Source organism: Puma concolor, chromosome B2, assembly GCF_028749965.1.
Source record: "Puma concolor isolate L17-30 chromosome B2, mPumCon1.1.hap2, whole genome shotgun sequence".
In the NCBI taxonomy this organism is placed as follows: Eukaryota; Metazoa; Chordata; class Mammalia; order Carnivora; family Felidae; genus Puma; species Puma concolor.
Genome location: NC_141671.1, coordinates 23,529,050 through 23,551,846, shown reverse-complemented (window position 1 = coordinate 23,551,846; position 22,797 = coordinate 23,529,050). Strand labels below are relative to the sequence as shown.

General features: G+C 36.8%; 1 protein-coding gene across 32 annotated transcripts in view; it reads left to right on the top strand.

The window, feature by feature from the left end:
* FARS2 (phenylalanyl-tRNA synthetase 2, mitochondrial) overlaps nucleotides 1–22,797 on the top strand; it is a 626,558-nt gene that overhangs the window by 111,629 nt on the left and 492,132 nt on the right. The window lies entirely within an intron of this gene.

Genomic DNA, 22,797 nt, shown 5'->3' with positions numbered 1-22,797 from the left:
CTTACCATTGTATGTTTGACATGTGTTATCAGCTCACCCTCAGTTAAATTAAATTGAGGGGCCTCTTGACTATACTGAAAGATAAACTCCAGGCCTCCGTTAAATAGCAGTTTACCCACAAGCTTCTCAGACACATGTATAAAAGAGGTCCACACGCTCTTTGTGCAGAACAGGTAATAGAGATTTAGAGAGGAGAGTAATTTTAGCTTAATGTTTGAATTTTGTGTTTGAGAATAGCAGACAATTAAATGCTGTAAAGTGGCACAGAAAAGTGGCTTGAACTTTAAGAACGTTCTTTTTCCTCCATTCTCCCACTTCACTTGGAGATATTCACATTTATATTAATTATCTCCATAGCTTATATTAGGTTATACAATAGAATCTGAATTTCAAATAAATGTCAAAATCAGAAAATAAGCCTATAATCTTTCACAGGCTGCTCTGAAGAAAATGGACTTTCTGCTTTTGAAGCACTTTGTCTTATGAAGCAGAGACCTTATTTTTCAAATACCTTGTCTCCAAAATAACTAGAAAATCTCATTAAAGACTCCTCAGGGGTGCTGGGGATCATGGCAGGATGTGGTGTTACAGAAGAGTGAGCAGGAAGGGGACTGGTGACACCTTATGAGTCTGGACCTGGTTCACCCCACACTATGGGGTGACCTGTCACCTGGAAGTTTCTTTCCTTATCGGACCCAGGTTTCTCATCTGGAAAGTCAAGATAGTAAACCAGTGATCTTCAGTGTTTTTTAAGTATTCCATTTCTATGAGGATATGTATGAGGCACCACTTTGCATATTTTACACAGCCATTCCTGGAAAAGACAGGTGTTTTGTCACTTATGGAGGCCCATGATACTTGTGTGGTGAAAGTTGTCATCGACTTCAGCAGTGATTTCCTGTGTGTGTGTGTGTGTGTGTGTGTGTGTGTGTGTGTGTGTGTGTGTGTGTGTGTTTCTTTGCATCACTGGAACCTTTCAAACTATTTGCATGAAATGCTGCTTTATAAAGTGTATACAAGTAGAGCTGCTGTAGTGTCATTAGGGCCAGAGTCCTTCCTGTCTAATTTTCACCCCCTGAGCCATTTCCATAGAGCCCTAGAGTTTGAAAAGTAGACATTACAGGGGGAGATCTGTACTCTTTGAGTGTACCATTGTGTGCTTGATCTAATCCCGAATTTACTTTTTCCTATTTTTTCGTTTTATTATTGAAGTTTCAAGCATACAGTACATTTTCAAAGAAGTTTTACACTGAACCTCTGTAAAGCCATCCCTGGATTCTTTTAGTTCATACATTAGTATGCTCATTTTACCACACATCCATCTGTCTATCCTTCTGTCCATCCACCAGTACAATCCATCTTTTTTTTTAAAATAAATTTCGAAGTAATTTGAAGACTTTCTCCAAATACATATGAAAATATAATTTTGTTTTTGAAGGCAAAATTTACATACAGTGAAATGCACAGATTGAGTTCTGACAAATGTATATAAGTGTGTAATTCAAACCCCCATCAAGATACAAAACATTACTTAAGTTATATATCCCAACAAGTCTCCTCATGCCCCTTTTGAACATTAATCTCTTCCCCCACCCTCCAAAGGAAGGCATTGTTTTAATTCTCTTTCCACTATAATTTATTTTGTTTGTTATATTACCTAACATAAAGGGAATCATATAGTATGTACTCTTTTGTGACTGGTTTCTTTTTTATTCATCATAGTGTTTTTGAGGTTCATAGTGTTTTGAGGTTATTGTGCCTTTAGTAATCTGTGTGTATGTATGTAATGGCATTCCATTGTATGATACCGTTATTTGTTTATCCCTTCTTCTATTGAAGATCATCTGTGCTTTTTCTGTTTTGGGGCTGTTATGAATAAAGTTACCATGAATGTTCTTGTGCAGGTCTTTTTGTAGACATTTTCTCTTGGTTATATATCTAGGATTAGAATTGTTGGATTATAGGAAAAGTGTATGTTTATTTTTATAAACCATTGCTCTGAAGAGGTTATATTATTTTACACTGTCCCTAACTAGTATATGTGAGTTTTGATTGCTCCACATCTCCAACATTTTGTGTTGTCAGTCTTATAATTTTAGTTATTCTACTGCTATAACAATAATTGATAATAGTGGCAATAAATAATAGTTTTATTTGCATTTTCTTGCTGACTGTTGACGTCAGACACTTTTATATGTGCTTATCAGACCTTTGTATATCTTTTTGAAATGTGTTGAAACATTTTGTTCATTTGTTTTTAACTGGGTTGTTTGTCTTTTTACTATTGAATTATAGGGATTCTTTATACATCATAGCTGCCATATTCATGCTTTGCAAATATTTTCTCCCAGTCCTTGGCTTCCCTATTCAGTTTCTTGAAGATGTCATTTGAAGAACAGAGAATTTTAATTTTCAATTCTATCAATACTTTCTTATCAATACTTTCTTTTATGATTATTGCTTTCTACTTTCTAAGAAGCTTTTGTCTACTCCAGGTTATGCAAATATTTTCATATATTGACTTCTAAAAGCTTCACATTTAGGTCATTATGTTGTATGTTTAGGTTTTTGATGTATCTTGAGTTAATTTATGTATATGCTCTGCCTTTCAGCCACTCCTCAACATAATCTCTGGCTTCTGTACTCTGTCTGGTCATTTTTCTAATGCATATACACTCGTGGCTGTGTACTTGAGCATTCTATTCTTTCTTCTCTCTCTTCCACAAGTGTTTATTGAGTGTTTATAGCATGCTAGGTACTAGGTTTAGGATTGGGTATGCACTGTTGAATAAAACGTAAATAATCCACTGTTGAGCTGGTAGTCTAGTAATGATAAATACACATTAAGCAAATAAACACAAATGCATTTATATTTATGTCTGGTAAAGTCTTCTTTATCCTTTAAAATTCATCTTAATCGAGTATTTGAAAACTAGTCATTATAATCTACCATATCAGCAGACTAAAGAAAATCATGTGATCGTATCAGTTGATACAGAAAAAACATTTGAGAAAACCCAATACTCACTCAAGATAAAAACTCTCAGCAGACTAGGAATAGAGGGGAACTTCCTCAATTTGATAAAAATCTATAAAAATTCTCCAGTTAGTATCATATTTAATGCTAATACACTCAATGCTTTTTCTCTAAGTTTGGGGACAAAGCAAGGATGTCTTCTCTTAACCTCTATTCAACATTGTATTGGAAGTGTTAGCCACTGCAGTAAGGTAAGAACAAGAAGAAGTCAAAGGCATTCAGATTGGAAAAGAAGAAATAAAACTATTCCTATTTACAGATGATCTGATTATCTGTACAGAATATCCCAAAGAATCTACCAAAAGCAAACCAAACCCAACCCAAAGGAAACAGAATGCCCTCCTAACTAAAACTAATAAGTGAATTTTGCAAGGTCACAGGATGTAATATGAACAAATAGAATCCATTTTATTCTATACAATGAACATTTAGGAACCAAAATTACAGACACATAATTAATTATAGTCACTTCAGAAAATGAAATACTTAGGAATATATTTAATGAATTCCATCTTGGATCTATATGCTGACGTTTATAAAATACTGATGAAAGAAGTCAAAGACCTAGATAAATGCAGAGAGATAACTGTGTTCACAGATCAGGAGACTCAACCTAGTGAGGATGTCAGTTCTCCCTAAATTGTTCAATGCAATTATTATGAAAACCCCAACAATGCTTTTTTGTTGTTGTTGTTTTGTTTTGTTTTCATTTAAAGATGGCCTTGATGAAGTGGTAATTATTATTAATTATACTAAATTTTAATCTTTGAACACTTGTCTTTTTGAAACATATATAAAAGTTTTTATTTTAGAACAGTTTTAGATTTACAGAAAAATTGGTAAGATAAAGCAAAAAGTTTTCATGTATCCAATACCCAGTTTCCCCAGTTGTTAACATCTTGCATTGGTCTGGTACATTTGTTCTAATTAATGAACCAATATTGATGCATTATTATTAACTAAAGTCCATACTTTATTCAGATTTTCTTATTTTTTTTACATAATGTTCCATTTGTTTTCCAGAATCTCATCCAGGTTGCCACATTATATGTAGTCATCTTTGTCTTGAGCTGGACAGTTTGTTAGACTTTCCTTGATTTTGATGATCTTGACAGTTTCAAGGAGTATCTGTGGGATATTTTTAGATTGTCTTTCAGTTGGGATTTATGTGCTGTTTTTCTCATGATGAGACTAGGGTTATGTGTTTTGGGGGAAAACAACCACAATGGTAATGGCCATTTTCATCACATCATATCATGGTTTCATATGATCAGTGTAACTAATCACTGTCAACATTGACCTTGATCACCTGGCTGAGGTGGTGTTTGTCAGGCTTCTCCTCTGTAAGGTGAAACACTCATCCCCTCTCTACTGTACTCTTCAGAACCAGCAAGATTTTTACACACTAGCTTCTTTTAAAATTTATGGGCAAAAGCACAAGTCCTAGAATACTTAAAAAATCTTCCTGAAAAAGAATGAAGTCAGTGGAATCACACTACTTATTATTAAAACATAACATAGCTAAGGTAAAGTAAAGCTTATGGTGTTGATAGAGGAATAGATCCAGAATAGAAAATCTAGAAAAAAGCAATTTAATGGAAGAAGGATAATGTTAAAAAAAAAAAAAATGGTGCTGGAACAATTGGACATTCATTGGCAAAACAATACGCCATGGCTTAACCCTCACACCTTATTAACTCAGAATGGGTCATGAATTTAATTTAAAATGCAAGACAACAAATAAATATTTTAGAAAACAGGAGAATCTTGGGGTCTAGGGCTTAAAAGCCCTAGACTTGACAAGCCAAACCATGATTCATAAGAAAAAGATTGATGAACTGGATCTCATCAAAATTGGGCTCTCACTGTGGTAAAGATCCTGTTAAGAGGATGAAAAAACAAGTTACAAGACTAGAAGAAAATATTTGGAAACTACATATTTGATAAAGGACCAGCATACAACATATATAAAACTTTTAAAATTTAACAGTAAAAGAAGCAAAATATGCAATTAGAAAATGGACAAAAACCATGAATAAACATTTTACCAAAGAAGATCTACAGATGACAAATAAGCACACAAAAAGATGTTCACCGTCATTACCCATTAGGGAAATATAAATTTAAACCACAATGAGCTATCACTACATACTTAGCAAATGGCTAAAATAAAAAGTAGTGACAACCCCAAATGGTTGGCGAGGATGTGAAGAAACTGTATCACTCATACATTGTTGGGCAGGAAGTAAAAGATATAGCAACTCTGGAAAACGGGTTGGCAGTTTCTTATAAAACTGAACACACAGCTCCCATGTGACCAGCAGTTGCACTCTTGGGCATTTATCCCAGAGATATGAAAATGTATGTTCATATCAAAATCTGTACATGAATGTTCACAGTAGCTTTTTTTTTTTTTTTTTTTTGGGTAATAGCCAAAACAGAAACAATCCAGATATCCTTCAAAGGGTGACTCATTAGACTGTAGTAAAGCAAACTGGTGTAAAGCAAAAAAATCTCTGGTTTTTTTTTTTTTTTTTTTTTTCTTCTTTCCTGCATGTTTCCTCATCCTCTTTGCCTGTCTTGTTTGCCTTTACAGAGAATGCTTCTCTTCTGACACTTCTGGTCACTGAACATTCAGAGATTTTTCTCCACATCAGTAAGCAGTTCTCAGACATAAGCTAGGTGTCCCACTATTTAATTCAGTTCTAACAGTGTCTACCCAGAGATAATGTCAGGTGCCATAGCTTAAGGGCTCAGTCCCAAAACACACACCTACACACCTCAGACGCCCATCGCGAGTATCACCCGAGCTTCCAAGCAACTGCTCAGAAATTAGAGGTTCACTCAGCCCCCTCCTCAGTTTCCCCATTAATTTGCTGGAGTGGCTCACAGAATTCAGGAAAACACTTAATTTATGTTTACCAGTCTCTTCCAGGATATGGTAAAGGGTACAGATGAACAGCTAGATAGGAGGTTACATAGGGTGAGCTCTGATGGGGGCTCCTGAGTGCAAGAGCTTCCATCTCTGTGGAGTTGGAGTGCACCACCCATCCTAATGTGGATGTGTTCAACCTGGAAGTTTTCTAAACCTTGTGCTATTAGGATTTTTGGAGGCTGCCTCATATAAGCATGATTAATTATTAATTCCATTTCTAGCCCCTCTCCCCTCCTTGGGGGATGGGAGGTAAGATGGATATTCCAAGCTTCTACTCAGGGCTTGGTCTTTCTGGTGACCAGCCTCCATCCACTCCATCCAGGAGCCCACCTAGAGTTGCCTCATTAGAACAAAAGTTGCCTCCAGTGCTCGTACCGTGTAGGAATTTACAAGGGTTTGAAAAGCCTTGTGTCAGGGATGGAGTCAAAGACCAAATACTAGAACAAGAGATGCTCCTACTGTTCTTATTGCTTAGGGATTTGTAATAACTTTATCAGCTCTTTGCCAGAAGGCAGGGACAGAGACCCAATATATTTATTTCTATATATTTTCTGTGATCTCACACATGGGTACTAGTCAATAAAATGGAAGAAAGTCTGGATACAACAGCCTGGATGGCTCCAAGGAATTAAGCCGAATGAAAATACGCAACCCTAAGCGGGCCTGTATTATATGTGCCATTTATATAACATTCTTGAAATTCTAAAAGCACGGAAGTGGAGCACAGACTTACTGGTTACTGTGGGTGATGGACATGGTAGGGGAGAGAGGTGAGCCTGGCTGTGAAAGGGCAGCTTGGGCTCCTTTTGGTGTTGGAAATGTTCTGTGTTGAATGTTATCGGTGTCAGCATCCTGGTTTTGATTTTGGTACCATGGTTTTGCATATGTTATCATTGGGGGAAACTGGACCTTGGTTTCTCTCTGTGTTATTTATTCTAACTGTAGGTATGCAAATCAAGAATTATCTCAAGATTAAACGTTTAATTTAAAAAATCATCATAAAAATAAATTCCTTTGGAGGGCTGGGTTGTCTTCCAGCCTTTTGTATCTTTGACAGTCCTTTATTCATTTGGTAAGTTCCTTCTTTTTGCCAATTCACTGGTTAGGTTCTGAAAATACAGAGTGAAGACAAGTGTGGTTGTAAATATTTGCAATCTAGAAGCATCTAAGTGAGGGGATACTATCCAGGGAGGGGATTGTAGCTTCAGGGAGCATCAGGACCATATTTATTTCACTCTGTTATACTGGATTTCAGACTGTGAGGTTGAGGAGAAAGCTATCATTTATTCATCTTTATATTCCAAGTACTTGCCTTTGTAGCTGGGGTATTTTAGACACTAATGCAAATATGCTGGAAGCTTTATTTGACTACATGAATGCAATGGGGTTCAAGATATGCTCACCCCAAAATAAGGCACCTTGGCGTATTGAAGATCTTAAACTGACGAATTTGAAAAAAATGACAGAAGAAGGTCACTGCTTCTCCCCACTGTCTTCCTTGTAGACGGAAATAAATCTCCCATATGAAAGGCACCCTCTCTGTACAAGGAGGAAAGAATGCATTGTTACCACCAGAGATGGGAATTTGGGGCCAAGAAATCTGTCCAAACAAACCTTGTTAGGCTAATCCCTACTTTCTTAGTTACTTTATTATTTACTGCCCTCACCCTTCACAAATTGATTGTTTCTTTGTCTGTAAGCTATAAACGCTTCCTGTCTTTGGGCCCTCATTCTCTTGTGAAGGCTCCCACGTACATGTAAACATTTAATAAAATTTGCGTGTTTTTCTCCTGTTAGAGTAATAGGATTAGCTGTCTTTGTCAGTTTACTTTTCAACTCTGTCATAAACTCTAAGAGGGTTGAGGAAAACTTTTCCTTTCCTTACAAGTGCTGTAGTTTTTATGAAGGAAAGGAAATAAGCTTTATGACCAAACAAAAGAACTGGATAGGGAGATGCGAAATTAATTTTTTTTAGATTGTGGGAACATACCTTTTCACAGTACGATGAACAGCAACTGGTTGGTGGACTTGAAGTTTAGCAAACCCATAAAAATCTATATCTCCAGAAAACACATTCCTGATATATTCCTCATAATAGCTCATGGAGGATTTTCAGGAGTACTTTGACAGAATATTGACAGAGATGAACTGATTCTCCACAAGAAACTACATTACAAAAGCTCAGTGCATAAAAGCAGGGTGGGGGAAATCACAGGCAGTTAATTTCTTTCTATGTTCATATGGTAGTTTTTCTAGGTTAAGACCTACACATGTAAAAAATACGTTATCATGTTATATGTATAATTTTTTAGCTGCTTTATCTGTTTTGTGATCCTTGACCAATGTCAAAAAATATTCTCAATTAATGTTTTCTCCCACATCATTTGAACTGTTAAAAGGTAATCTGATGCATATTAAACATTTTAAGAGTTTGAGCAAATATTGATTTGAATTGGGCAGTGCCAAACCAAAAATGGATAGGAGCACTCCATGGACAGGAGTGTGGGGAGAGGCTTTTATAGAGAAACAGTGGAAGTGAAGTAAGGAAATTATTGATTGGCAATAGCTTAAAGTCTAGTTGGCTGTTTGTGATCAGTTGTCCTTAAGTTTTGATTTTGTAACCTTGAGACTTTTGCGGGTGTAGATTTTGAATTGCTTAGGTAGGCTGCCATAGCCTTAGAGCAACCTCTGTCTAATGACCTCTTTTTAAAATTAGTTTAACAGTGCCAGTACTTTATTTCACCAGCCCCTTAGAGTTGGACATTTAAGCTTTTTCCAAATGTGAATACTCAGTTTCTGGTTTTGTCCTATTCAGTCACTTAGAGGCGGTACACTTTTGCAATCACCATAAAAAGACAAGGACACTAACAGACTAAATCTCTGGCAGTAAAAATTTGAAAACCACTTTCGTTTTTTCCCATTTATAAGGTAGGTCATCTATTGGCATGATGTTTTTTTGACAGAAACTTTGATTTCTGGGAGGAAGCCTTAAAAAAAAATGCCCCTCTTTCAAGAAGATTAGCATTGATGTTTCTTTAATTTTTAGTTTTAATTCCAATATAGTTAACATACACTGTTATAATAGTTTTAAGTGTACAATATAGTGATTCAACAATTGTATACATTACTCAGTGCTCAGAAGTGTCTTCTTAATCCCCTTGACCTATTTCACCCATCTCCCCTGCCCACTTCCCTTCTGGTAACTATCAGTTTGTTCTGTATAGTTAACAGTCTGTTTCTTGGTTTGCCTCTCTGTCTCTCTCCTCTCTTTTTCCTTTGTTCCTTTGTATTGTTTCTTAAATTCCACATGTGAGTGAAATCATATGGTCTTTCTCTGACTGACTTATTTCACTTACCATTATACTGTAGTTCCATCCATATTCTTGCAGATGGCAAGTTTTCATTCTTTTTTTATGGCTGATTAATATTCCATTATACACATACACACACCACATCTTCTTTATCCATTCATCTATCGATGGACACTTGAGCTGCTTCCACAGATTGTCTATTATAAATAATGCTGCAATAAACATAGGGGTGCATGTATCCTTTTGAATTAGTGTTCTTGTATTCTTTGGGTAAATACCCTGTAATGCGATTACTAGACTGTAGGGTACTTTTATTTTTAACTTTTTGAGAAACTTCCATACTGTTTTCTACAGTGGTACACCACTGTGTTTTGCATTCCTACCAAAAGTGCATGACGGTTCTTTTTTCTCTACATCCTTGGCAACACTTGTTTCTTGTGTTTTTGACTTTAGCCATTCCAACAAGTGTAAGGTGATGCCTCATTGTAGTTTTGATTTGCATTTCCCTGATGGTGAGTGATGTTGAGCATCTTTTAACGTGTCTGTTGGCCATCTGTATGTCATTTTTGGAGAAATGTCTGTTCATGTCTTCTGCCCATTTTTGAATTGGATTGTTTGTTTTTTGGATGTTGAGTTGTATCAGTTCTTTGTATATTTTGGGTACTAACCCTTTATCATTTTTCATTTGCAATTATCTTCTCCCATTCAGTAGACTGTCTTTTACTTTTGTTGATTGTTTCCTTTACTGTGCAGAAGCTTTTTATTTTGCTGTAGTCCCAATAGTTTATTTTTGCTTCTATTTTCCTTGCCTCAGGAGATATCTAGAAAGATATTGCTATGGCTCCTGTCAGAGAAATTACTGCGTGTGCTGTCTTCTAGGTTTTTTATATTTTCAGGTCTCACATTTAGGTCTTTCATCCATTTTGAGATTATTTTTGTGTCTAATATAAGGAAGTGGTCCATTTTCATTCTTCTGCACGTAACTCTCCAGTTTTCCCAGCACCATTTGTTGAAGAGACTGTCTTTTTCTCATTGCATATTCTTGCCAGCTTTGTTGAAGATGAATTGACCACACAATCATGGATTTGTTTCTGGGTTTTCTATCCTGTTCTATTGATTTTTGTGTATATTTTTGTGCCAGTGCGATACTGTTTTGATTACTACAGCTTTGTAGTATAAGTTGAAATCTGGAATTGTGATACTTCCATTCTCTGTTTTTCTTCTTCAAGATTGTTTTGGCTATTCTAAAATCTAAAATAATTTAAGTATGTAATGCCCACGCTGCTCAAGTGTTTGCTTACCACTCTGTGGGTGCTTGTGCTTTATTTGTGTGGAGGAAAATACTGGTGGGACCATGGAAAGAATACTAGGTGACAAGTAAAGGGGAATAGAAGGCCTGGTCTCTGCAGGGAAGGTGTCTTTGGGCCTCAGTTTTCACATCTGTTAAATGCCATGCTGGGTCTATCTCATCTTTAAGTTCCCCCTGACTTTAAAATTTTAAGTTTCTCTTCAATATAAATACTTGCTTAACTAGCCACATGAGAGAACCATCTTTTCTAATGTTGGAAAGGCTGTGGAAGAATGAAGCCCAAGGTAGAACTGGAAACCAGGCTTCTAGAACTCTTTGCAACTGTGTACTTTTTGAAATGAATTCTTATAACAGTAGTCACAGACATATATTTTAGTCTAAGTGAATAATATTTCCAAATCTTAATATGGTAACATCTCCATTAATATTCTACCCATGTCATTTTTTTGGTGTACAGCCACGTCTGGGAATTAAAAGCCTTATAGGAATAAAAAACTTGCCACTTCAATCTTCTTGCACTAACACCAGACTATGCTTTAGGACTGCCCCCAGTCTTATGGATACATAGCATTTAATTCTAATTAGCTTAATTGTTTTGCTTCCCTGATAGTTTACAACAGAGTGAAAGCCTCAAACTCTGAGAGCATCGCAGAGCTATTAGTACTATTATAATTGTGGTATAATTGCTGGCCAACTGAAATTGAAAGAGGCAAAAAAGAATTAAACACTAAAAAAACTGCAGAAATAGCAGTAGCTTTTCCTAAAGGGTGACCGTTGTCATTGAGAAAAGTTTAAATTTTGTTTATAGCCTTTGTTAAATAGTATAGTAATATTTCAAAGTGTTTCTCTACCAGTGGTTCTCCAAGTTTTGCTGACATAGAATCATCCAGAAGCCTTGTTAAGTTACAGACTGCTGGCCCTACTCCAGAGTCTCTATTTCTTGGGTCTGGAGTAGGGCTTGAGAATCTACTACTCACAGTTTCTTTTTTCTTTTTTCTTTTTCGTTCTTTAATGATTATTTTTGAGAGAGAGGGAGGGAGGGAGAGAGCGTGTGGGAGAGGGGGATGGGTAGAGAGAGAGGGAGACACAGAATCTGAAGCAGGGTACAGGCTCTGAGCTGTCAGCACAGAGCCTGACGTGGGGCTTGAGCTCACGGACTGCAAGATCATGACCTGAGCCAAAGTCGGCCGCTTAACCCACTGAGCCACCTGGGTGCCCCTCACAGTTTCTTTTTTGATGTTGATGTTGCTGTTCCTGGGACCATACTTTGAGAACCACTGTCTTATGCAAAAGCATTTTAAATATTGTTTAAAATAATAATACTTGGAAAAATTAAATTATGTGTAAAGCTCATACTTTACTATATAATTATTTCTAAAAATATCTTCATTTTGTATCATACCTCCTGTAGCCCCCTCCTTGTGTGGGAATTGAGAGCTTAAAAAATCATGGGATTTTTTTTTTTTTTTCTTCCCTCTGTGCTGTTCTCTTAATGAGAGTGTGTTGTCATTTCCAAGCAGAGAAACTCCAAATATTTGTGATTTTCTGTTTTTGAATTTATTTGTTTCTACTTTCATTCTTCCTTATTCCTAATTTTATTTGGTTGTCTTTTTACTATTAGAACCCCAAACTTACTTTTATATTTTTTATATCATTAGTATGTTTCATGCTATTTTCTCTGAGCACAGGTCATAAAATTCTCTTTCTCTGTTTCTGTCTCTGTCTCTCTTTGTCTCTGTCTCTGTCTCACACACACGTGCGCGCGCACACACACACACACACACACACACACACAGAAAAATGCAAGATGTTCTAACACTTTGGTACAAAAGTAAGCCTCCCTGCCCCCCATCTCCCAGCCAGCTAGGTTCACTTCTGTGGAGGCATCTGTTATTGTCAATATCTTGACATTCATGCAGTCCTTATTATTCCTGGATTATTCATGGATTCTGTATTTGTGAATTTGCTTAGTTGCTAACATTTGTTTGTAACCTCAAAATCAATACTTGTACAGTTTTCATGGTCATTTGAGGGTACGTAAAGAGCATCAAAACTTTGATTCACCCATGTTTCCACCTGAGGTCCAATAACACAATGCTCTACCTTCTTGTTTCAGCTCTTTCTATAAATGTGTGTACTTTTTGCCAGCTATTTAGTGCCATGTTTTTCACATTTTTGTGTTGTTGATGATTTTGCTGTTTATAATGGCCCCCAAGAGTAGTGCTCAAGTGCTGTCTTGTGCTCCCAAGCTCAAGAAGGCTGTGATATGCCTTATTGAGAAAATACCTGTGTTAGATAGCTTCATTCAGGCCCTGAGTTATAGTGCCGTTGGTTGTGAATTCGACTTTAGTGAATCTACAGTATATATTAAGTAGAGTATCTTTTAACAGAAACACACATAAAACAAGGTTATGTATTGATTAGTTGACAAAAATGTGAACAGAGGCTCACAGGAAACTAACTCTCTATTTCCCCTAGGAGCAGTGGTTCAGTATTCACTAATCTAGTGTTCTTAGAGATGTTATAGATCATAACTACCGTGAATAATGAGAATGCACTGTGTGTATATTATTTTCATCATTTTTGTTTCATATATACTTTGCAATTTCAATGAACTGATTTCATGCACTAGTTAATCCTTTAGAAGTTACATAGTGTACAGAGAAATGCAGAACTTTTTTACAGGGGATTTTATTTATTTATTTATTTTATTTTATTTTTGAGAGAGAGAGAGAGAGAGAGAGACAGAGTGCAAGTGGGGGAGGGGCAGAGAGACAGGCAGAATCTGAAGCACATTCCAGGCTCTGAGCTGTCAGCACAGAGCCCAATGCGAGGCTCGAACCCATGAACCTTGAGATCATGACCTGAGCCAAAGTTGGCTGCTTAACTGACTGAGCCACCTAGGCACTGCTAGTTTTTATTTATTTTGAGAGAGAGAGTGCACACATGTGCATGCACAAGCAGGGGAGGGGCAGAGAGGGAGAGAGAGAGAATCCCAAGCAGGCTCTGTGCTGTCAGTGCAGAGCCTGGCAAGGCTCGATCTCCTGAACTGTGAGATCATGACCTGAGCCAAAATAAGAGTCTGATGCTTAACTGACTGAGCCACCCAGTGCCCCTTTACAGGGGAATTTTAACAGAGAGCATAATATGATCTGGACTGATTGAGGCTGATGGAACCTTCATAAGTGGGCCTAAATTTCACTGTTCTGCCCTCCTGTCACTGTATTCAGAATATGGTTTAGTGTGCACATAACAGCCTTCTCTGAAGCAAGAATTAAAGAATGTTGTTTGATTTCCACGTTTTCAAATGGCTTTCTAAATGACCTTCACTGCTGTACTTTGCTTGTCATCACTTTATAATTACATGTGCTGTGGGGAGAGGGTGGTCCCGTGGAAATGTCACCGTGAGTTCATGAATAGTGTCTTTTCTCAGCAGAACAGTAATACAGAAAGATATAACATGGATATTCTTAGTGGAGTTCACTCCTTTTGGCTTGGGAAAACGTTCCTTTTACGAACAAAAACATTGTCCCTGTCCTTCAGTAGCTTAAGCTCTAACAGATGGATTTGCAGCTGCCGGGTGAGCTCAGTGAGTGTCTTATGTGCACGTGGGGAAGAGAGAAGAGAGGGCACAGCTGTGTTTGAGGAAAGTAGGAAGGATAAGACATAGTTTAACAGAGATAAAACATCTCTGCAATTACAAAACATTTCAAAGGGAAGGTGTGTTTTCATTTGAAAAGAAAACTGACAAGGAGCTTATCAGGACTGTCCATTGGAAAAAGTGAGGACAGCAGGTATTTATCAGAAGAGGGTTGATAATGGCAGTGGCAGGACAGACCAGGATCTGGCAAGAGTCAGAAGGCCTGGGCTTGATTTCTGATGCTCCATTCAGGGCTTTCAGTTCTCAGTTGACTTTGGACAAATCCGTTTATGTTTTTTGTTGTGTTGTTGTGAGAACTGAATGAAAAAAAATAATATAAAGAAGAAAGGAAACACTTTTGAGAGGAGGTGATTTTATTTTACCATTTGTTGGTAGACACATATTTCAGGCTGATAACATCTACTTAATAATTGTGGAACTGAGGACTGGCCAAGCCTTTGTGTGCTGTGATTTATTCCTTCCACCACTACAGCCCAGACTCCAGGATTTTATATGCAGCAACTTTATTTGGAGAATCTTAGCTAAAATCAATTTATTTAGAATATTTAGGAGAAAATAATTTTTAACCTGGAGGCTATTTTTCTATGTAACAGTAATATTTCTAACTGCCTAAAATAGTTTTTAATAGGCAGTTTATTGAATTGATTTAAAACAAGTTTTAATTTTATTTGCCATAGCCATTCTGCTTGCTAAATTATTTCTGGGTGAAAACTTTATTCTTTTTCTTTAGCTGAGTACTTTTTTAAAATTTTAAGCCTGTTATGTACATGTACTTTAGTAAGATTATTATACAGTTATCTTACATGTGGAATTTAGTGGATAATTATTCTGTCATTCTGCAAATGTGGATGGAGAACCACAGTATAGGCCTGTCATTAGAAACAAAATAAGTGATAACTAGTAGTTGATTCATGTTAAGAGTAACTAGCAGTTTTGGTATTTCATTCATACTAATGGATACTGGTGACATGATCTTAATTTTAACTGATGATACTTTTCTTAACTGAAAAATAGTGCAAGAGTGATTGGGAATCTCTCTGCAGTTCCAAATATGGCGATATCTTTAAGGTACTTATTAACCAATCTTCAAATTCATTTTGCAGCGTCTTTGGTCTGCAGTCATTCCCTTGTGCATTTGTTTAATTACAGATTTTAACCTTTTGACTTAGGGCAACAGAACTGATTTCTCTTGGAACCAAGTGCAGTATTTTTCCATTTGTTTTTATGTCCATCACTAGATAACTTTTCTCTGGAGTACCCTTCTATTCTTGAACAATTAAGAAACTTCCCGTGTGACAGAACATTTTCAAAACTTTCATTCTTGAAAATAATGGCATTTATTAGCAAAGAATGATATTGGTAGTCATTTCTCAACTGAATTTATAGTGATGAAAAGACACTTCTTCTGAATGGGAGCATTGTATATTCAGATAATGAGTATTTTAAAATTGTTTTTCCAGCTCCTTTCTTCCCCCTTAAGACTTCATTTTAATAAAAGGCATTGTCTACACAAAAGGTAACTCTTACCAAAGAAGACTGAACTGCCAGGGGATTTCTCAGGCTCTCTGATCCATGTGCTCTGGCACCATTTCTCATCAGGCTTGCCCTCTATGAGCAGCTGCCAAGTTTTCTTGCATAATTGTCTTGACAAATGGTATACTCGTTAATATTGCAACTGGACCTTTGCCAATCTGTGGAAGCCATGTGCCCCAGGCGTCAAGTCTGGTGCCAATTTCTTGCTGGTGGCTTTAAGCCATGCCTTAAATATGTTGTTGAAACCAATGATGGATAAATAAATAGTCACTTAAGGTAAGAAGTACTTTCATTTATCCATGCAAGAAGAGAGCATTTTTGAAAGGGAAGGGACTGCTGGTGTTTCCGAGCTGTAGACCCTCTTGTGTGCTGGCACTACAGCTTCCTGCCTTGCAGGCTTCCCTTTTGTCACTTACATGCTCCAGAATCAATCAGAAAAACATATCTCGGTGAATCCTTAGAGAAAAGAGTTTATTCACTTTATTCTCTTCAGTGCTGTTAAAGTGCCCCAGGTAGAAAAGCCAGGTTGTTGCTATTGGTGCCTACAGTAATTTCCAGGAAGTAAGCACAGCGATGCTCTGCAAAAGGATAATTGTGTCTAAATGGACAAAAGTCAAAGAAAGAATATGGGATGCTTTCGGTACAACTGTGTGTTAAAAGGTTTCTCCTAGGCATTTCATGTTATTGCAAATCAATGATTTCAAAAACACAGTGTCTGTTTGAGCCTGTATTGGTTGTTTTCTAGTGGGAGAGATATACATGTCCACAGATAGTTACTACTATATGCATTTGGCATTCAAAGTGTGAATATTTATATTTTAAACATCCAGGTTATTTATATTGACTTCAACTCAACCAGCAGGAGATAAATTTTTGTGGTGCCCTGTTATTTCCAGAATTTGCAAAAACCATATCTTTTGATCTTCTGCACAGCCAAGCTGGACTCTTGGTGATTTTATTCTTTGTGTATTGAACAGAACCACTCCCAGAATAACTTTCCTACTTATTCTCCAAGGTACAGCTATCTAGATAATGTGTGGTCTTGTCTCTGATGACTGACTTCATTTGCATATGGTCCTTTTCATGATAGTCTCAGTCTCAGGAGGAAAAACTCTGGCTATGGTGACCAGGACCTGGGTGTATGTAGTTTAATTTGTAAGACCTTTGTCCTATTTGACCAAGTTTCAACTGTGTGTTCTTGGCTTCTCTAACAATTTTGAAGGGGGGGGGGCATTCACATAACGTTTATTAGAGCATACTATTATAATTGTTCTATTTTATTGTTATTAATCTTCTACTGGGTCTCACAAGTTAAATTTTATCACAGGTATGCATAGCAAAAAAGGATTTATAGGGTTCATTACTGTCTTTAGTTTTAGGCATCCACTGGGGGGGCGGGTCTTGGGAGCATATTCCCCATGAATAAGGGGGGATGAGTATACATGCATTTTAGTTAGAAATTATTATTTACATAAGACAGCAGAGCTAACCAGAGAAGTATTTTCTGAACAGTTTATTACTCCTTTGAATCAGCAGTACAAACTGACTAATGATAAGCTGGACTGGAAGAAAAAAGGAATTTTGTTGTTCCTAGATAACTGGTTTACACAGCCTTACTTTTCAATTTATTGTGAAAAGTAATGTTTTTGATGTCTACCTAACCCAACAATGTGACATCTTTAACGGACACATTTAATAGAGCCTGGTGACCAAAGAATTTTATGCCCCTGATAACTCTAAAAGTAAAAACTGCCAGTTATTTTAGCAGCAAAAGATGGGTTTATTCGAGGATAAAAGAGAATTGCAATCCCAGGACAAATGAACTGAGGCAAAACCTCAGGCAAGTCTGGGGAACAAATGAGAGGCAAGCTTTTTCAAGGAGAAAATGAGTAAGTTGGGAAGGCAGTTATGAACTAAAAGTTCCTTGGAGTAAACTCAGAGTTCTAAGTATGGTGGCTTCTCATCGGCTGAGCTGTTACCTGGGGATGAGGAAAACATCTCTTCCTTCAGCTTCCTTCCATGTGTAAGGTCAAGTGCCAGTAAGGTCAAGTCAGGCTTTTCTTGTTGGGTCTGCAATTGATAATGATAAAGAGTGGAAGGGCATAGAGCTTCCCATCCTGAGACTTCCCGATTTTGTTTTAAGTGAGGTTTCCTGTTAGTAAACATGTTAAAAAAATAAAGGTAATCTGCATGCTTGCTGTAGTTAATAGATTCCTTGGGTTTTACAACTTTCAGTACAAGAACTCAACCTTAAAAATGCTATTGATGCAGTTGCTAGTGCTTGAAATGAGGTTGATCAATCAACACAACAAATGCTTGGTCCTGACTTGGGACTACAATGAGGTTTGAAATTAAACCGGCAAAGGAGACATTGAAGGAGACCATGGCACTAATGAAAAGATTATGTCACACTCTCTTCTTATGCCAGAAGTTGATCATCCAGACTATTAAATAAATTGAATAGATGCTAAATTTGATAATGTTGTGCCTCTTGTACATTCCTTGAATGATGAGGAAATTGCTGGAATTCAGGCCAGCATGAGGAGAGTAGTGCTGATGACGTGACATTATGAATGCAGATGTGCTAATGAGATTTAAATTAAGAAATACATACTTGGTTTAGTCCATGTTCCTAGCATATAGCTCCTAAAACCCTTGTAATTTCTTTCTTTTTAAAAAAAAATTTTTATTTTTGAGAGTGTGCTAGTGCACGCAAGTTGGGGAGAGGCAGAGAGAAAGGGGTACAGAAGATCTGAAGCCTGAAGCAGGCTCTGTGCTGATAGCAGAGAGCCCAATATGGGGCTTGAACCCACAAAATACAAGATCATGACCTGAGCTGAGGTCGGAAGCTCAACCAACTGAGCCTACCCAGGTGCCCCAGCCCTTGTAATTTCTAATTGTAATTGTAACCCATAGTCGCATTTTTTGTTATAATATTTAGTTTTGTTCCCACTACCAGAAAAAGCTCCAGGGACATAAAGGTAAAATGGGTGTCTTTCGTTACTCATATAACAAACCCTTCCTAGCACAGCTGAGTTTATATTAATGAAGTGGCTTTTGGCAAGCCCCTAGGTTACCTGAGGATGGGGGCTGATTGCCAAGAGAACCAACAAGACCTTTGAGGAGGGGCAGAGGGGCTGGAAATTGAGCCCAGCCACCATGACAACTGATTTAATCAGTCAGATCTATGTAATGAATCCTCCATAAAACCCCAGAAGGATGCGGTGAGAGAGCTTCAGGGTTGCTGGTCATGTGGATGGTGGTGTGCCCAGAGAGTATGGAAGCTCCATCCTCCTTCCCACAAACTTTGCCCTATGTGTCTCTTCTATCTGGATGTTCCTGAGTTGTATCTTTTTATAATAAGCCAGTAATATAGTATGTAAACTATTCTCCTGAGTTCCACTCTAGTAAATTGATAAAACCTGAGGAGGGGGAACCTCTGACTTATAGCTGGTCATCATCTGGACTAGTGATTGGCATCTAAAGTGGGGCAAGGGGGCAGTCTTGTGGGACTGAGTTCTTAACCTGAGCTGTCTAATGCTATCTCCAGGTAGATAATGTCAGAATTCAGTAAATTGTAGGGCACCCAACTGGTATCTGCAGAGAACTGGAGACGTGCTTGGTGGTGTTGAAAAACACACATCACGGCAGATGTAAAACCCCATAACTGCTGTAGTGAAAAATGTGTCATGAGTTAATTCTTGGCCCTTGAACAGTGAGTGTGCAGTAATAACAGTAAACAAGGGGGAACTGAATTGAGGAGAGCCTGCTAGGCCAGAAACCCATGATAAAGACATAGACTGGAACAAGCCTTCTTAACTTCCATGTATCAGGGCTGGCCCATCATTAGATGGCCAGATTGAGGCTAATGGTTACCATGATGGTAGTAATACTGCCATACTTTTCTGAGATCCTCTGGCAGTCCCATACAATGAGTTGCATATAAAGCATAGGTAGTAGCTTAGTTTGAACTAAGTTTTAGTGAGAATTTTCCTTTAGAAATAGATATTTGTTTAACCAAAATACAATGTAACATTTTAGCTTTAACATGCATTAAAGACTTCATTAATGGGTATAATTGAAAATCATTTATTTGGTATAGGATCTGGCATGAATTTCCTAGAAAATCTGAATATCTTTGGGAAATAACGTTGAGTGATTGGCATGGTGATTGTGACAGTTGATTTATAGCTAGGAAGAGGAAATTGGAAAGGCACAGAAGTTTATACATGCCAAGCATTCTACCTGCATTGTTCTAAAAAAATAATTGCTTAGCAGGTCATTGAACACAATTAATTAAACTATCTATGGCCATGTTACATTTATACTGGTGGCATTTATTCTTGATGTAGTTATAAGTGGGTTTAGTATAGGCAATTAAGATGGCTAGAGCTCAACTCAACAGATATTTTAAAACAACTTCTTATAATCATAATTCAATATTTCATAATAAAGAAGTTTAATTAAAAATTTAGTATCTGTTTAGAAAGTTTAGAAATATAAAAGTACAAAACAGAAAATAAGGACTGGGGATTATAACTATTAAATCTTGCTTAGTTCCTAAATATAATATGTGTATATTTATAGGTATAGATATATATTTACATAGTTAAGATCATATCATACATACAATTTTATATCCTATTTATCACTTTATAAGTATATGGTTGTATCATTAAAACTCTTTGAAACCATTATACTTTATGAGTGCATAATATTTTATTGTATGGTTCTATAATTTACTTAATCACTCCCTTGTTGGGGGATGTTTATGTTATTTCTAATATTTTTGTATTATAAATCATGCTATAATGAAACTTCTTTGTGTTTAACTTCTGTCTTCATTTACATTATTTCCTTGTGATAAATTCCTAGAAAGGTAATTACCCTGTCAAAGGGTATGAACAGTTTTAAATCTCTTGGTAGTACTGAATTCCCTTCTAGAAAGGTTGCACCAATAACACTCTCACTAATAATATAGCTGCCTTTTTAGAGACTTTTTTTTTTTTTTTCTGGTATTCATACTACTCAGCAGGAGCATAAACATACTCTTGCTTTGCCCTTTTACGAGTAAAAGTTAACGGAAGTTGGCCATTTCCCCACCATTATTTTAGTGGGGTAAAATGTATAAACTGTGTTGACTGAGCCACGCTTCATATTTCTTGGTAGAAACTGGAGGTTAATGGAATGTGCCTGATCTCTTTTTTTTTCTTTTTTTTTGGTATGGTTATGACCATATGTGGGTCATGTTTGCTAAGTGTGCTTTGAAGAAATTACTAGTCAGGCAGACTTAATGCGCTGCCTGGTTTCATTTACATACAAGACCTAGAGAGAAATTGAAAGGACCGACTGTTTAAATTGTTACAAAATTAATTCATTCTAACAACAAACATTTGTTTGATGTTTTGCTAGTTCTAGTCACTTGTGCTAGATATATAGTGGTAAAGACAGTTTACAGCGTTCTCATGTGGCCTATTGAACAACCAAAAGCATCCAAGTATAATTTGTGACCATGTAACAAGATGCCTCAGATACCTTTTTATTTTTATATATTTATTAAATTCACTTAATTTACTTTTTTAAATAAAAATTGTGTATATTTAAGGTATATAATATAATTTTTTGATGCACATATATGAAATGGTTTCTACAATCCAACTAATTCACAATCATTTCCTCACATAGTTACCATTTTTCTATGTTCAATGAGAGTATCTGAAATCTGCTCTCTGTGAATTTCCAGTATTCAATACAGTATTATAAACTATAGTTGATGTCATGCTGCATCTTTGTACCTTTTGACCGACATCTTTTCATTTCCCCCTCCACTCCACCCCTACCTTTCTACTCTTTATGCTTCTGTGTACTTGCTTTTTTAGATTCTACATTATAGGTGAGATCTTAACTAGACTTAAGTTGATGTAGAAGGAACATTTATCTGGGAATTAGGCCACTACGTTCTCACCTCTGACTGACTCATTGGCTGCACATCCTTGGGGATATAGCTAATCTTTGATTTGGTATCTACAAAATATGACTGTTGGGCTTCATGATCTCTGTGATCCTTTCTAGTTTTCTAATTTTTTAAATTCTTCTGAAGATTGAATAGCTCTCCCTATTTATAAGCTGAAATCCATATACTATTTCGGAAGCTAGTTTATATACTAAAAACACAATCTTGGAAATCAGTTTTGATCGTTTTGGTTATAGAATCCTCATTTTTCCTATATGGGGGTCTAGATCTGCCCTAATATAGCTACTAGTCACATGTGGCCAATTTCAATTAAAATTAAGTAAAATAGGGGCGCCTGGGTGGCGCAGTCAGTTAAGCGTCGGACTTCAGCCAGGTCACGATCTCGCGGTCCGTGAGTTCGAGCCCCGCGTCAGGCTCTGGGCTGATGGCTCAGAGCCTGGAGCCTGCTTCCGATTCTGTGTCTCCCTCTCTCTCTGCGCCTCCCCCATTCATGCTCTGTCTCTCTCTGTCCCAAAAATAAATAAACGTTGAAAAAAAAATAAAAAAAAAATAAAAAAAATAAAATTAAGTAAAATAAAATTAAAAATGAAATCCCTCAGTTACACTGGCCACATCTCAAATATTCAATAACCAGATGTGGCTGGTGTCTACCGTATTTGACAGTGTGGATATAGGACAGTCCTGTCATTGCAGAAAGTTCTGTTGGATGGCATGGGCCATTGGTTTTTGGTCAGAATAAGCTCTGTCTTGTAAATAACAACACCATTTGTCAAAAAGGGCTGGAAAAAAGTGATCCAGTGTCTGTTTAAGGTGTACTGCTTATGGTATGCTAGGACTTCTTTTTTTCCCTCATTTGGTTCCAGTGTCAATTTTTTAAGAAGCGTTTTCTGTCCAAGTTGGAACATAGAACTAACTACATTGCTTTTGACACTTGCAGAAGATGAACTTTAGCCTCACTTCCCTTAAGGATTTTACAGTGTTAAAAGTCTTAAATGTCACTATATAATTTTTCTTTAAAAATAATTGTTTGGGGGCAC